The 16,180-nt window shown below is 40.9% G+C and overlaps 1 pseudogene across 1 annotated transcript; it reads right to left on the bottom strand.

The window, feature by feature from the left end:
* Positions 1 to 8,736: 8,736 nt before the first annotated feature.
* Positions 8,737 to 10,206, bottom strand: LOC308682821 (annotated as a pseudogene). The gene has a single exon. The product of its transcript is annotated as an uncharacterized misc_RNA (transcript).
* Between the last annotated feature and the right edge of the window lie 5,974 nt (positions 10,207 to 16,180).

The following is a 16,180-nucleotide window of genomic DNA, read 5'->3' as shown; positions in this document are numbered from 1 at the left end:
GCCAGACCTTCAGACTGACGGCAGAAGGTCTGGACTCTATCGCAGCTTTTCTTGGCCAAGAGGACGTTTGACTGACATATAACGCAACCAATCACAGTTCGTTTTGTTCCGCGTCATGTTTAGGGGCGTGCCAATATAATGTCGATGTCCCTACAATAACAAACCGGCGTGCATTTAATAAATTATTAATTCAAGAACATGTGCAAGTTTACTGCAACAATGGAGCCGCAAACTTCACATACTTTTGAAAATCCAGCGTTTAGTTGATCCTGGTAAGCGCCCATTTGTCTCAGTTGTAAACACAACGGCTTTCTTCTTCCACGAGGGGTTTTGGCGTCACGGCATTTGTTTCCAGATGGACTGTTAAAGAACGCGACACACACGTCTCGCGGACATCCTGTAGAATTCAACCAATCAGGTCGCGACTTCGAAACTCCTGAAGTGTTTCCAGAAAAGTGTGCAATATGCATCAGACGTCTAGCCAACGTTCCGTGGGCGTGACACGTCTGAGGCTGAGACTACAATCACAAGAAATAAAGTTAATTTTTTTCATTCTTTTTTGAGTTTTTCTAAATCTTGTCCGATTTTATGTGGTAATTGCTAAGCCAGGCATCCCTTTTAATATTGCTCATTTTGGATTTGAACAAACATCAAATATTTCAAATCAATATTATCACAGCTACATGAACAAGAGTCATTCACATTTCCTTAAAAAATCGAATTATTCACAATTTAGCACTGCTAGACAAATGATATAGGTCCATAAAGGATCTACACATTTTCTTTAGGTTTTCTACACCATTTTGTGGGGGAAAATCTGCTAGATTTAAATATGCTAAAATAATGTTAAACTGAGTTGCAATTACATCTGTAACTAAGTATGATTATTAATTTATTTAGGCCAATTTCAATAAATAAACCTTATTTACTCAAGACAACGTATTTGTAAGTTTGTCGATGATGGTGGATTTGAGGGTGCAGATTGTTCAACTAGTGAGTCAGCTTCTGTGTCTTCTGCATTCCAGAATATTCCCTTGGGATCTGACCCTTGAGTTCAAAAAAAAAAAAAAAATCTCCATCACGCCTTTGACTTTGGGAGGAGTGACAGCAGATATTGACTTTGAGCTCTGCTGTATGAATACATGCGTGACTCCTCTGCCCTCAGATGCCTCTGATCCTTCACGCTGAAAGGGACACTAAAGTCACACCGAATCTCCCTGGAGAGGGATACAAAGGGACTCTTAGGTCAAACTAACAGTCTCTGGAACGACATACAGCGATAAGGCTCAGTCGTCTCAGACGGAATCAACGTTACGACGGAGCTGTGGCCTACGACATCACCGGGAGTGATGAATAAAACATGCGATGAGCGTGTCGACACAGCATTGACTGCATTATTCATGCTCACTGCTGCTGCTGTGTGTGCATTTCTCTCTGTGTGTGTGTGTGAGAGAGAGAGAGAGAGAGAGAGAGAGAGAGAGAGAGAGATGCAGGGATGAGGTGTGGCTGAGATGCAGCATTAGATGAAACTCCCACTATAAAATGTGCCTTAGTTGTCTTTCTTTTAAAAGCGTCTCTCGCTCTCCTTTTCACGTCTTATTTGACATTTAGTCTGTCTCACTAGTTATGTGCGTTTAGCTTTCCTATATCACACTTTGTCTCACACTGTCCCAAAAACATGTGATTCATCAGAGACAATGAATCACATGTTGTTGATATTCTCACAACAACAAGCCTCAGACTGTGATGCTCAAAATGCTCAAAAACAAATTCAGAAATTTCATGATATCATGTGTGAGATGAAAAGTCGCAATACATTTTTTTTTTAAATCAATATTGAGATTTTTAGCAGCACAAAAGCCATACATACATGCATACATGTTGTTGTTTTCAAATATTTTTTCAATACAATTTTACACAAATTTAGGTTTTATCAAACACACAGAAGCATCACACAGACATCATGATTCAGTTCATTTCCAATTCAAAAGCTCTTTATTCAATTCCATACGAACCTAGTTCAATTCAATTCCAGTTTATTTTGATTTGATTCAATTCCATTTCATTAGGGCAGGGTTTCCCAAACTGTGTTTGTGAGGGAACTGCTGGGGTAAAAATAAATATAAATAAAAACAATCAAAAATAAAACACTTACCGGTACTAAAAAAGCTGAAATTAGTTTGACTGCATGGTCATGTAACCATAACAGACATTAGAGAATTGTAAACAAGCAAATGTGTTGTTAAATTATTGAAATATTTACTTTAAATGTTTTTTGGCACGTATTTTATGTCAGAAGGATACGACTTTTTACTATGTATTAAAAGAAACCGATCAAAAAAGTCATTAGTTTCAGTAATCAAGCTACACTGGTCATGCTGTATGATAACTACAATCAGAATTTTGAGATTTACAATTTGAAATATTCAACCACTAACATGTACACCTATACCAATACATCAACAAACTGACTGTTGTGAAACATAACTGAAAGCATCGCTATTTTATTTATCCATCCTATATTTCACACGATTGCCTTGGCAGCATTAATAAAACTGTTTAAGATATAATATCACATGAGGCCAAGTGAGGACAGATCTCAGCTGGCACTGTAATGTAAATGACAGAATATCAGTGCGGTGTTACGAGTCCCTATATGACTTGCGGAGATTTCACACTGATGTGTGTAAAGCATCAGTTTCATTTGTGTGCGTTACTCTGCTGAATGATTGAATGGATGTGTAAGCGCTGAATCAGTGTTTTCCAGGCTCCCGACTCCCTATAGACCAGACCAGAGAGACTGACAGAGAGAGACAGAGTGAGAGAGTTGGAAATAGAGAAACATATAGAAAGAGAAAGGAGGAAACAAATGAACAAAGTTGGTGTGACTACTCCACCTGCAGGCCCCAAATGTATATTTAGGTAAATGTATATTTATGAGGAAATTCCTCGTATTATTAAGTTGTAACACAAAAAAAGAAGAAAAAAAATGATACCCTCCCACTGTACCAACAGCATGACAGCGAAGTAGGTCTTACATGCAACACTGACCATTTATATAGGCAGTGTAGGAGTCCACCTAAGGCCCCCCCTTTTTTTAAAGGCAAGGACACACTGAACTGATTATTTGTGACAAAGACATTTATAATGTTACAAAAGATATTTCAAAATGCTGTTCCTATGAGTATTCTATTCATCAAAGAATCTGAACCCCCAGCTTTGCCATCACAGGAATAAATTACATATTAAAATAGACTATACCATGTTAAAGTAGAAAACCGTTTTTAAATAGTAATAATATTTGACAATATTAATTTTACTGTAATATTATATTACTGTTACTGTATTTTTTAATACATGCAGCCTTGGGGAATATAAGACTCTTCTTCAAAAGCATAAAAAATCTTATTGAACCTAGATTTTTTGAACGGTGGCGTTTACATTCAGCCCTTTTTAAATTGAAAAATAAACTCATTCAGGAGAAACAAGAACTGCTTTGCATTGCAACAATAATGGCCAGCTGACTATTAATTGTCTCTTATACACTCACCAGCCACTTTATTAGGTATCGCTTGCTAATACAAAACTGCCTTAATTCTTAATAGCATAGATTCAACAAGGTGCTGGAAACAATCCTCAGAGATATTGGTCCATATTTACATGATAGCATCACGCAGTTGCTACAAGTTTGTTGGCTGCAATCCATGATGCAAATCTCCCATTCCACCAAATGTGCTCTGTTGGATTGAGACCTGGTGGTGACACTGGAGGCTATTTGAGTATAGAGAAATCATTGTCCTATTCAAGAAACCAGTTTGAGATGATTTGAGCTTTGTGAGATGGTGTGTTATCCTGCTGGAAGTAGGCATCAGAAGATGAGTACACTGTGGTCAAAATAGACATGGTCAGCAACAATACTCAAGGTGCCAAGAAAATGGTGGGGGATCCACACCATTACACCACCAGCCTGAATCGCTGATACAAGGCAGGATGGATCCATGCCTTCATGTCATCCAAATGCTGATCCTACCATCTGAATATCGCAGCAGAAATCGAGTCTCATCAGACTAGGCAACATTTTTCCAATCATCTGTTGTTGAATTTTGGTGAGCCCATGCGAATTGTAGCCTAAGTTTCCTGTTCTTAGCTGACAGTAGTGGCACCGGTGTGTCTTCTTCCGCTGTAGCCCATCTGCTTCAAGGTTCGAGGTGTAGTGTGTTCAGAGATGCTCTTCTGCAGACCTTGGTTGAGTTACTGTTGCATTTCTATCAGCTTAAACAGTCTGGCCGTTTTGCTCTGACCTTTGGCATCAACAAGGCATTTGATGCAGAACGCCTACAGAACTTGATATTTTCTCCTTTTTAAATAATTACCTGTAAGAGGTTGTGTGAGAAAATCCAAGTAGATCAGCAGTTTCTGAAATACTCAGACCAGCTCATCTGGCACCAACAATCATGCCACGTTCACTTAAACCACCTTTCTCAGTTTAAACTTCAGCAGATTGTCTTGGCCATGTCTTCATGCCTAATTGCATTGAGTTGCTGCCATGTGAATGTAGATTTCAAGTGTAGTGCTACAAATAAAAACCTTCTAAAGTAGGGTGGGCTCAATTGTCTGTGGGGGTCGAGAAATCTAGAAAATAACCTGAATACTGGTCATACTTTTAGTCACATATTCTATAGTCAGATTAGAAAAAAAAGTGTATCTTTATAGTAATATGACGCATCCAATTGTAAACTCACAGCAAACACGGTTGTTAGCCCGTTTAAAGGTCCCGTTGCGCGTTACTGTCTTACCTTTTACGCAACACAACAAGATTTTCTCATATGTATGTTGACTCCATAAACGAATAAGGTTTTAATGATATCTGAGCATCAATAAAAGTGAGCGAATGTTTGATTATTCTTTTTAACTCTTTAAGTATATTTGACCTGTTCAGATTAAGAAACTATGTCACTCAGAGGTCCTCACGTCTTCTGTTTAACGCGGGTCTCACGTTCACAAGCTCATCAGTTTTGGTCACCAAACAGAGGTAATTGCTATATACCTGAGATCGGTCACATTCACGTTTACACAATCAAAGATACTTTGGTACATTTTGGTGAGACCCCTCCATGTTTCAGATCATTTCCTCATTACTTTCAGCCTACAACTCTCTACAACTCTCTACCCCTGCACCACCAACCCCACCACCAGTCACTTTCAGGCAAAACCTGCGCTCACTTTCCCCCTCCCATCTTTCCTCTGCCGTGTCATCTTCTCTTCCCCCACCCTCACAATTCTCATCTCTGGATGTGAATACCGCAACGGACACCTTATGCTCCACTCTAACCTCTTCTCTAGACATTCTCTGCCCTCTCTCCTCCAGGCCAGCACGCGCTACTCCCTCCAACCCCTGGTTGTCTGAGGTTCTTCGTGAACACCGGACCAAACTCAGGGCAGCGGAGAGGAAATGGAACAAATCAAAAGATGCATCTGACCTGAGTATGTATCAATCTCTCCTCTCGTCCTTTTCTGTTGATGTTCATGTGGCAAAATCTTCTTACTTCCACAACAAGATCAACAGTTCCTCCAACACACGATCACTCTTCAAGACATTCAACTCCCTCCTCTGTCCACCCCCACCACCGCCCGCCTCCTCCCTAACTGCTGACGATTTTGCGAACTTCTTCACCAACAAAACAACAGCTATCAGCAGTCAGTTCTCAGCACCACACACACAGGAACCCAGACCGACCCCTTCCACAGCCAATATTCCTCTGTCCTCCTTTTCCTCGCTAACCGAGGAAGAAGTATCTACACTTCTCCTCTCCAGTCATCCTACCACCTGCCCTCTAGACCCCATCCCCTCACACCTTCTACAAGCCATCTCTCCCATACTTCTACCATCACTCACACACATCATCAACTCATCCCTCCATACTGGCACTTTCCCCACAGCTTTCAAGCAGGCTCGGGTTACTCCACTGCTTAAAAAAACAACGCTAAACACATCATCTGTAGAGAATTACAGACCTATCTCTCTTCTACCATTCATTGCGAAAACACTTGAAAGAGCTGTTTTCAACCAAGTAACATCCTTCTTGTCTCTAAACAACCAGCTAGATGTCAACCAATCTGGCTTCAAGAAAGGGCATTCAACTGAGACTGCACTACTGTCAGTCACAGAAGCCCTACGGATCGCAAAAGCTGCTTCCAAATCTTCAGTCCTCATTCTCCTGGATCTGTCTGCTGCCTTCGACACAGTGAATCATCAGATCCTTATGTCCAGCCTCTCAGCACTGGGCATCACAGGAACTCCTCTCCACTGGTTCGAGTCCTATCTCACAGGTAGGTCCTTCAAGGTCGCATGGAGAGGCGAGGTATCCAGAGCACATCAGCTGACCACAGGTGTTCCTCAGGGTTCAGTTCTTGGTCCCCTCCTCTTCTCCATCTACACCACATCACTGGGACACATCATACAGGCACACGGCTTCTCCTACCACTGCTATGCTGATGACACACAGCTCCTCCTCTCGTTTCAACCAGATGATCCCACAGTAGCTGCACGGATCTCAAGCTGTCTGGCGGACATCTCCACATGGATGAAGGAACATCACCTGCAGCTCAACCTGGCAAAGACTGAGCTTCTCGTCCTCCCTGCCAATCCGTCTCTACAGCACGACTACACCATCCAGCTAGAGTCATCATCAATCACCCCATCAAGGTCGGTCAGAAACCTTGGAGTAACGTTTGATGACCAGCTGACCTTCACAGATCACATTTCAAAGACAGCTCGATCATGCAGGTTTGCACTGCACAACATCAGGAAGATCAGGCCTTTCCTAACTGAGCATGCAACACAACTTCTCGTCCAGGCCCTGGTCATTTCTAGGCTTGACTACTGTAATGCTCTTCTGGCTGGACTTCCAGCATGTGCAACAAAACCCCTACAGTTGATCCAGAATGCTGCAGCTCGCCTTGTCTTCAACGAGCCCAAGAGGGCACACGTCACTCCACTGTTCATCTCTCTGCACTGGCTACCTCTCGCTGCTCGCATCAAGTTCAAGGCTTTGACGCTTGCTTACAGATCTGTCACAGGCTCAGCTCCCTTCTACTTTCACTCACTCCTACAAGCCTACATCCCTACCAGACGCCTACGATCGGAAAACGAGCGACGCCTCGTGGTTCCATCACAGAGAGCCACAAAATCACTCTCCAGAACATTCTCATTCACAGTTCCATGCTGGTGGAACGCACTCCCCTCCCTCATCCGGAAAGCAGAATCCCTGACAACATTCAAAAGACAGCTGAAAACCCATCTCTTCCGTGAGCACTTAACCTCATAAAAAAAAAAAAAATTCCTTTCCCTTTGAAACATCACTTATCAGGCTTATGCTACTCTGAATAATGTCTGAACTTCGTATTTTGAGCACTCCTTGCGTTGTTGTTGTTTTTGCCTCTTTTAGATGACTCGCTTATTTAGTCCTAATTTGTAAGTCGCTTTGGATAAAAGCGTCTGCTAAATGACTAAATGTAAATGTAAATGGTATAGCCCCCATGGAACCGCATACACTTGAATTTAACTTAACGCTTACTTCAGTAGAGGTATGGCCACTATTACAGATATAAGATGACCAACATTACTTCTCTTATAATAGCTTTGGATTGGCCATGCCATGGTTTCCTACGTACACTTATCTAAAGTAACATTACATTAAAAACAGAGGTAAGACAAGCAACATTTGCTGTTCTAAACGGAAATTCACTTCTTGTCTTTGCAAACCAAGTACACTTGAATTGGTGCCAAATATTAGTCGTCACTAATCTGACGCAAAACTTGCGGCAACATACGAATCCATTTAATCTACTTGGGAAAACAATTTCAGAGTCAGTCAGAATAAAATCAAATGTTTACAATTTATTGACCAGGTAATAGAACAATAATTGAAAATCCAATTCATAGAATAAAATCATCGGTCAATCAAATATAACAACAACAATTCGTAAATCGAGGAATTATAGACCTTATGTAGCCCCGCCCCTTTTCAGCGCTGCGCTTGTTGTCTTTTGACTTCCGGTTTTATTTTCACAGCGATCTTGCGTATTTATGAATGAACGGCTCGTTTTAAAATCTTCCCGGTCTCCTGACATTTGTTAAGACAACTGGTTTAAACATTACAATCCTGATGATAACTTTCGTTAACTTTTGTTAACTTTATATTAAGTAAATCCACTTCATAAGCGAATTACTCCTGGACAGCAATGCCATAGTAATATACAGAGCGACCGCAAAAACGGAAGTTCAAAGACAATATTCTAAAGATGGCGGCGCCCTTGTTTCTCTGGCGCATAAGGTCTATAGAAATATTTACCTGGCAACGAAAACTGCGATCGTGTGGGAAGTCAACCTACAGACTCCTCAAACCTTTTGCCAATTTTCCTTATTAACCCAGATAACTCAATATGCTTACCAAATGGTGGTGTTTGTCTTTATAATTAGATTTTGGTCCCCCTATTGAGGGGTTCACAACTGTGGGATCAGAATTTGTAATTGAATGGGTTCTTGATACCTGTAGAAGAATACTTATTTACATACAGGATTGAATGGAGGATCTGGGGGAGGAGCACACCACATTTCTCATATTTTATAACTTTTTTTATATTATAACCAATTTTTATAACAAGAGAGAGTTCAAATGTTAATTCTCATGAGAGCCTTTTGTTTTCTCAAGGGGTAGCCCAGACTTGTTGGCATCATTTTGGCACCATGGGCCACTCACAGGGTTTCCTGCGGTGCCACTTCAGTCTTTGTAAGGTGGGCAAGCTTTAAGGGGCTGAGAGTTAAGATAGTGTTGGTGGATGCTTTTACCTATCTGATGAGGTGTCTGAAGTAGCAACATTGGAATAGAGTGAAGGAGAAGATGAGTGAGCTTCCAACCGCACAACCTTGAAGTACACAGTCCCACCAGGTGTATGCAGTCTGTGTGGATCGGGTAGATGACCTAGACAGAATCTGTGCAGTCTTTCGTGCCAAGTTTGTCTCCACTTGCGCTTGAGAGAGGTGGTATTCTGTTTGGAGGATGACGTTCTGTACCAAGTCCATCGTGTTGACCAAAGCTTGTGTTCCGTGTTCATAAAAGGTGTTGTCCCACCATGGGGAGATCTCTGCGTCCTTTGGCATCCTACCGAGGATGTCGATCTGGCCCATAGAAAAGTCCTCTGTCACTTCCAAGCAAAAGGAGTGATTAGCAGGGCAGGTCAGTCCTCCATATGTGAACGAATTCATCTCACTGATGACGCACCACTGTGTATGAGACACTTGAACAGCATTTGAATGGCCATGCAACGATTCAACATTTATGAGTTTGCTATCATTGGGAGAGAAAGGCTGCAATGTGTTACATGTACAGACAACATCATTTTGAGTTTCATGACAACAAGTGCGACTGGTAAACAAGGTCTCAGTACCCTTCAAAGTCATATATCCAGTGAGGTGATCCCATTTAATTACCTGATCTTTAACTACCATGCCAATGGAACGAATAGTAGTGGAATTTGGATAAACTTGGTCTGGGTGGATTAAAGGAAAAGTGGCAAAAAACCCAATGTAACCAATACATTTGTTTCCAGTATACATCATAATTGTGGATAACAGTTCTGAATATTTAACATTTTTCATTTTTTTCTGAAGAGAACCATCTATGCAAGTCTAAAACCTCAATTAAATCATTCAAAACATGTGTCGGGGTCTTGTGAAGACGAAGGACTAAAATTTCCTGTCTTGTTGCAGTGAACAAATCTTGTGCATATGATCTGCAGTCTAAGTCACATTCGATGGTACGGGTCTGATTGAACAGTGTGTGGCTGATTGTTAGAAGCGCCTGCGCTTCGGATCAAACCACTTTGATAATCTTATCATTGCTATTGGTGATGTGTTGGAAACCAGCGGCCATCTGGTCTGTCAACCACATGGAGAATTGGGATTGTTTGGCTATTTTGTAGGTGTTGGCTGCTGAATTAATTGATCTGAATAAGCCTGCCATACTACTGAGCAGGTCTCGTTTTGAGCGAGCAGGTGGAATTTGGGATGGCAAGTTGGTCTTTGTAATCAGAAATTAAGTCATCGATTCATGACTGTAGCCAAGCATATGACTCATCATTAACATTACAATGTTTTGTATAGGCAGAGAGTAGGTTGGAAATGTTGTAAGTCACATGTGTCATTACCAAATTTACTTCATGTAATAAAGTCTTGTTAATGATTCCTCTAATCAGTCCACCAGGAGGAATTGAGTGCAATTCTGGACACTTTTTGGGTTTAGTGTATCCACAGGTGGTCAAATTAAAACAATACGTAACAGTCCATGAACAGTTGTTTGGATTGGTGAAATTGTCTATGCTATGTGAACATTCTCCGACACAATACGTTCCTTCCTTTCAGTTGGTCCACACAAAAGTTTTTGGTTTTGGCTCGTTAGGTGTGCAATTTGGATCCGGTACTATACCGGGAAGCCATGTAGCTGTCTCTTTGGGTGCGACTGTGATTTTTGGTGTGGATGGTTCCTTGGAGTATTTCCACACCCACCTCCCACATTTCAGGTTGTGTGCGAGTGAAATTTCAGGTTTTGGCCCAGTCTGACACTTTTCTTTCATCCGGCCTCCATGGGATTGCTGCAGTCGAGGGCAGGAGGAAGAGAAGACAGTGACAGTTATTTATTTATTCTGTGTACCTTAAAATGATTTGCACTGAGACATGTGGTACCATCGCAGTTTCCCCTTTATTGTTGTGGCCACACAGCTGTTGCATATAGCTTTAATTGCATATGGACCATGCCATCAGGGTGTGAATGCACCTTGCTAATGCGAACCGTTACCATGTCTCCTTCTGAGAATTTCACTTCAGAGTTTGGGTTGAATTGTGCATCATTTAATAAGTCTGATTGCTGTACTTCGTCAACGAGTAGCAAATGATCATCAAATGATCCCTTGGTTGTGATAAGTATATCGTCAACGTAATGAATCACGTTTCCGGTCCCTGTCAGTAGATTGAGCGTGTCTTCTAATGCCCTGATCAGTGCGTTTGATTGGGATGGACCAGAAACCGTTCTTTACATCGAGCACTGTAAACCAAGAAGCTTGTGTTGAAATCTGCGACAATCACATCGATGGATTTGCCACTATAGGTGTAACCTTGGGCAAAACTTTGTTGAGACGCTGATAATCAATACAAAAACGCCATTTACCGTTCGATTTTGGTACTGGTAAACACGGAGAGTTTGTGGTCGAACTACATCGCCGGACTATTCCTCTGATTTCAAGTTGTTGTACAATTTCATGACTCGGCCTCTAGTTTGATGCGGTATTGTTTTTGTGGGGGAGGGGGCTCCCCTTCGATAGAGACAGAGCGCAACGCGTCATAATCTGAAGACCACGCCCACCCAGGGGGAAAACAAACAAACTGTCTCCATTGACTTTGCATTGCGAGAGGCTGCCTCCTTGTCACTTCTTGCTTCTAAGAAAAGACAGAATAATGCCTAAAAGCTGCTATGTGACAAGGTGTACAGCAAACAAGCTAAGAAACCCAGAAATAAGTTTTCACAAGCTGTCGACTCCAAAAAACGAGCGTTTGAGGACATAAAAGTGGATACAGGCTGGAACGAATGGGTAAATTGTGGGATCCTGACACTCAGTATGCACTAAAAATACACCACGTGTGCAGTAAGTTAAACATTTGGTCACTGGTGAGTCAAATATCCAAATGTCAGTTTTATATATTATATTTCTGTAAGATAAACTATCCTGTGTTGCCGATTACAGTCTCCTCCGGCGGACGTGCGTTAGTTCTCAGAGTAATGAGTCACGTGACGCTCTGTCTCAACTGTCTGTATCCACTTTTATGTCCTAAACACTCGTTTTTTGGGGGTGGAGAGCTAATAAAAACTTATTTCTGGGTTTTTTAGCTTGTTTGCTGTACACCTTGTCACACAGCAGCTTTTAGCCATTTTTCTGTCTTTTGTTAGAAGCAAGAAATGACAAGGAGGCAGCCTCTCGCAATGCAAAGTCAATGGAGACCGTTGGATTGTTTTCCTCCTGGGTGTGGGCGTGGCCTAAATGCGCTCTGTCTCTATACACACAACAGTCAAAGTCAATGAGGCCGCAATCATGTTCATGTGTAGCCCAAGTGTAATCGTGTTTGTTTACCATCTGTTGAATGGGATCTGGGGTGGATACGGACATACTGTAATGCTCGTTCTGTTTTTTTGGTAGGCAAAACTCAATTTGCTTTTCAAAGCAGTGAATTACAAAGCCATACTTCAGCATATTGTCAATTCCCAGCACAGTCCCTTCACTGTTCCCTCATCGCTATCATTTTGAGTCTCTAGCTCAAAGGTTTCATCCAGTGCTGCTTGTTTAACTGCAGCAAATGGAAACCCTGATTTATCGCAGCAAGCTTCGAGAGCAGGTGTGTAATTACTGCCGGTTTGAAGTTTTCTTTGAATTTGATCAATTTTTGTTGCCATTTCTTCGCGCTGTCTAGCCCACCCCTTTTGCTCATACGCGAACGCTTCGACTTGTGTTCTTGACTTTTGTAATTCGTCAGATCGCAATCTTTCGATTTCTTTGATATTTGCTATTGTTTGTTCGTTCTCGGTTATGGTCTCAAGGTCGTTACAACGAAGCAAATAAACAATTGCAGTGGGAATTTTCTTGTATTTTGAATTTAGTTTCGCACCCTCTGCAGAATACCACAATATTATTTCGTTGTTGCTCCACTTTAAATTGAATCCCTTGTCGCTTAACTGAACTTTTGTAATTGCACACCTAGAATCTCCATTAACTCCTCATCTGCACTGCTGCTGTGCTTTCCCTCGAAAGACGTGTTTCCCGTCTAATTCTTATGCCCATTGGATTTTTCAGTTCCGGTCTAAACAGAAGATATTCCGACCCGTACTAAAAATGTGTCTATATGTGAAGTGCAAACAATTTTTCCCTCAACACTCCAAAAAGGCAAAAAAGATTGACTTTACCACAGCAGCTGGAGATAGATGAGAAGGAGATCAAACCTCATGTCCCAGGCAGGGATCAAGTTGAATGTCGTGCTGGAAAGACGTTGCTCGTCTGGTTGCGAGATCACGTCGGGGTTACATGTAAAAGCTGCAGTGTTGCTTTCAAAATATGAGAGAATTAAAGAGTTTATCAATTAATAGTTGCTTCATCGGTTTGTTGGACCACAGGTTTGGGAAGTGTTGCAGAAACCTCAGAGCCCGATTGCATGATATAGTACATGAATGGGCTCAGCAATATTTCATAATTCACACAACGGAACCATAAGGTGGAAGTATGTTATCATTTAGGCATGAATTTCACAATTCACTGTCTTTTAATAATTGTACACACGATTAAACTCTGCTTGCGCTTCAGTTTTTGAATCCCCCTCCCTCACTTTTTTCGAATGATACAGTTCCTTTTCACACTTCCCCCCTGTGGTCTAACATCCTCTTTTCTGATAGAAACTGTTAACTTACAGGACACAGAGCCAGTAGTGAGACAACCACCAAACAGGAAGGCCCATCCACAGGCCAGACCCTCTCCGGCTTTAGGGAGATGGCTTCTTTCTGATTTCACACATCCTTCATTACCTACAGTGGCCCATTCATGAAATCGGATGTGACCGAGATCCAAAATGGCTGCCCAAGTGCCGCAAGACACGGTTTGCACAGTCATCAAGGCCTCTCCCAAAGATTTATAAGCTTTTGATAGACGAGTAACTGTTGCTGCCTTCTTCCTAACCACAGTGTGAAGAAATACTCTGACCTTTACCCACGATTCAAGCAACTACTATGACATCCAAGCATTAAAGAAATAGCTAATATTGAAGGAACAGCTTGCATTAAATGAGAGGTCTCAAACACAAAATGCCTGGGCACTACAAATATACAAACAAATTCAAATTCAGTTATTTGTGCAGTTATTGATGGAAGGACAAACCTTTAGAGTAGAGTGACTCATCTCTTCTTCATTCCTTGCATTCTGTTCTGTGTTCTGTTTTCTCCATGTGGATCAGGCAGGTACCTGTAACAAGAAACCAGAAATATCCGGCTTTAATATAACACTCAGTTATAGTCTATAAAAGGATGCATAATCAAATTATATATGATTTTTCTGGTTAAAAAGTATATATACACACACACACACACATATATATATATATAAAAGGGCTCGCTAGATTGTGTAGAGCCCTTTGAAGTTGCATTGAAACTGCAATTTGGACCTTCAACCCGTTGGTTCCTGTTGAAGTCCACTAAATGGAGAAAAATCCTGGAATGCTTTCCTCAAAAACCTTAACGTATTTTCAACTAAAGAAAGAAAGACATGAACATCTTGGATGACATGGGGGTGAGTAAATTATCAGAACATTTTAATTCTGAAGTAAACTCCTCCTTTAACGCTTCAGTAATGTTAGCCTAATTTTAATTTAATGCTAAAGAGCAACCAGTACATTCTTCATTTATACTATACTATCAACATATACTATCATGTTTTAACTGAGATACAACAAATAAGAAACATTAACAAAGTCATTTGTGCATACATTTAAATAAAACGAGTCCTGCATTAAACAAATAAATACAGTAGCAGTTTCAAATGAATAGGTGAAAAAAGACCTGAATTGTTAATAGCAATTTCATGAATGTTTAATGAACTTACTTCATAATTACACCTTTACTGTAACTAGAACATCTGAGACAGGAGGTGTCTGGGTGGGTCTGTCACAGCTCCTAAAGTTTTTCTTTAAACACAGGCCTCTTCGAGATAAGATTACAGGGCACAAACTGAGCGTGACCACTTATATTTCCTTAACTAAATGACAAACTGGTTGGGAGTAGAAGCAGCAGCATAAATGACAAATTCTCAGGGTCATGGATGAGAGGCATCCCTGACCCATGAAAGGGATGGAGAGGATTTAGCTCTTGTCGCATCTAAATCAATATGGCACACATGAACACACACACCCCTGTTAGCAAGCTGGCAGGGCGTTTGCATGTGTGCTGACAACTGGTGTGAAAAAGGCATGTGAGGTCAGGCAGGGTTGAGCCAAGACTAGTTGAGCCTGGCCAGGTTTAGAAAGATCACACATCTGAAGACGGTCTAGGCTGGTCTTTAAAGTCTTTGAAGAAAACTCATTCTCTTGCAAGATGGATGGTGGGAAAGATCTGAAGTTCACCCTCTGTTTCCTGAAGGAGGAAGAAAACTTGTTATTGGACTCGCAGGGAACAGATCTTCTTTAAAAACTGTATTAGACCAAGTCAAGTCTATATGATTTACCGTCCATTGCCATTTAACTTATCGCTTGGTTTATAAATGCCTCAATTAAATTATTCATACGCAGCTACCGACCTTTAGTAGAATGAAAAATAATAAAGCGTGGAAGTATTTAACACTTTTGTGACCTTCTGGAGGACAAAAGCAGTGAGATTAGAGGCCTTAAGAAAGCTGTGAGGTATATTGGCTGTCTGTCGAAAGCCCACACGCACTGTCATTTTGGAAACTTTTCCTGCTTCCCTAGACAGAGATAATGATGTACTACTGTTTACCTGAGCTGTAATTAGTCTGGGCACATCGTTAACTGACAAAAAATTAAGCTAAAGAGAGGCACAGCAGCAAACACACTGACTAACACAAGTATACACAATCAATCATTGGCCAAAAAAGCCCACTCTATGAATCTAAATCTGGGTAGACGTTATATTTAATTTGACACAAAGAAAAATAAGGCTGAAAAGGACAAAAGTATGTTGTCAATGCACCTAAAATGTTTTTCCAACCATTTCTCTGGTGACTAAAATCTTAAAATTAAATGTTTAAGACTTATTAAACAGACTGTATGTCTGTTCCTCACATCTTTGTTTTCATTTCAGTCCAACTAAAGGTGAAGAGTGTAATTTCTGTGCCACGCTCAACATTAAATGGAATTTGGAAAAAAAAAGATAATGATTGTTTTCAAAATGGTTTCTCTGGCAGAAAACTGTCCCTGTCTGCTATTGGTCAGATAAACAGTTGGCCCCGCCACAAACTCACACCATTGGTTGCAAATTGCAAATGCTTTGATTTTTATTTTATTCGATTTTTATAAAAAAACGTTTTGTAAAATTAAATGTTTTAGACCTACTGAACAGATGTAATATCTGTCCCTCAC

This window comes from Scardinius erythrophthalmus (assembly GCF_964197995.2).
Source record: "Scardinius erythrophthalmus genome assembly, chromosome: 22".
NCBI lineage: Eukaryota > Metazoa > Chordata > Actinopteri > Cypriniformes > Leuciscidae > Scardinius > Scardinius erythrophthalmus.
This window is presented reverse-complemented; position numbering and strand designations above follow the sequence as displayed.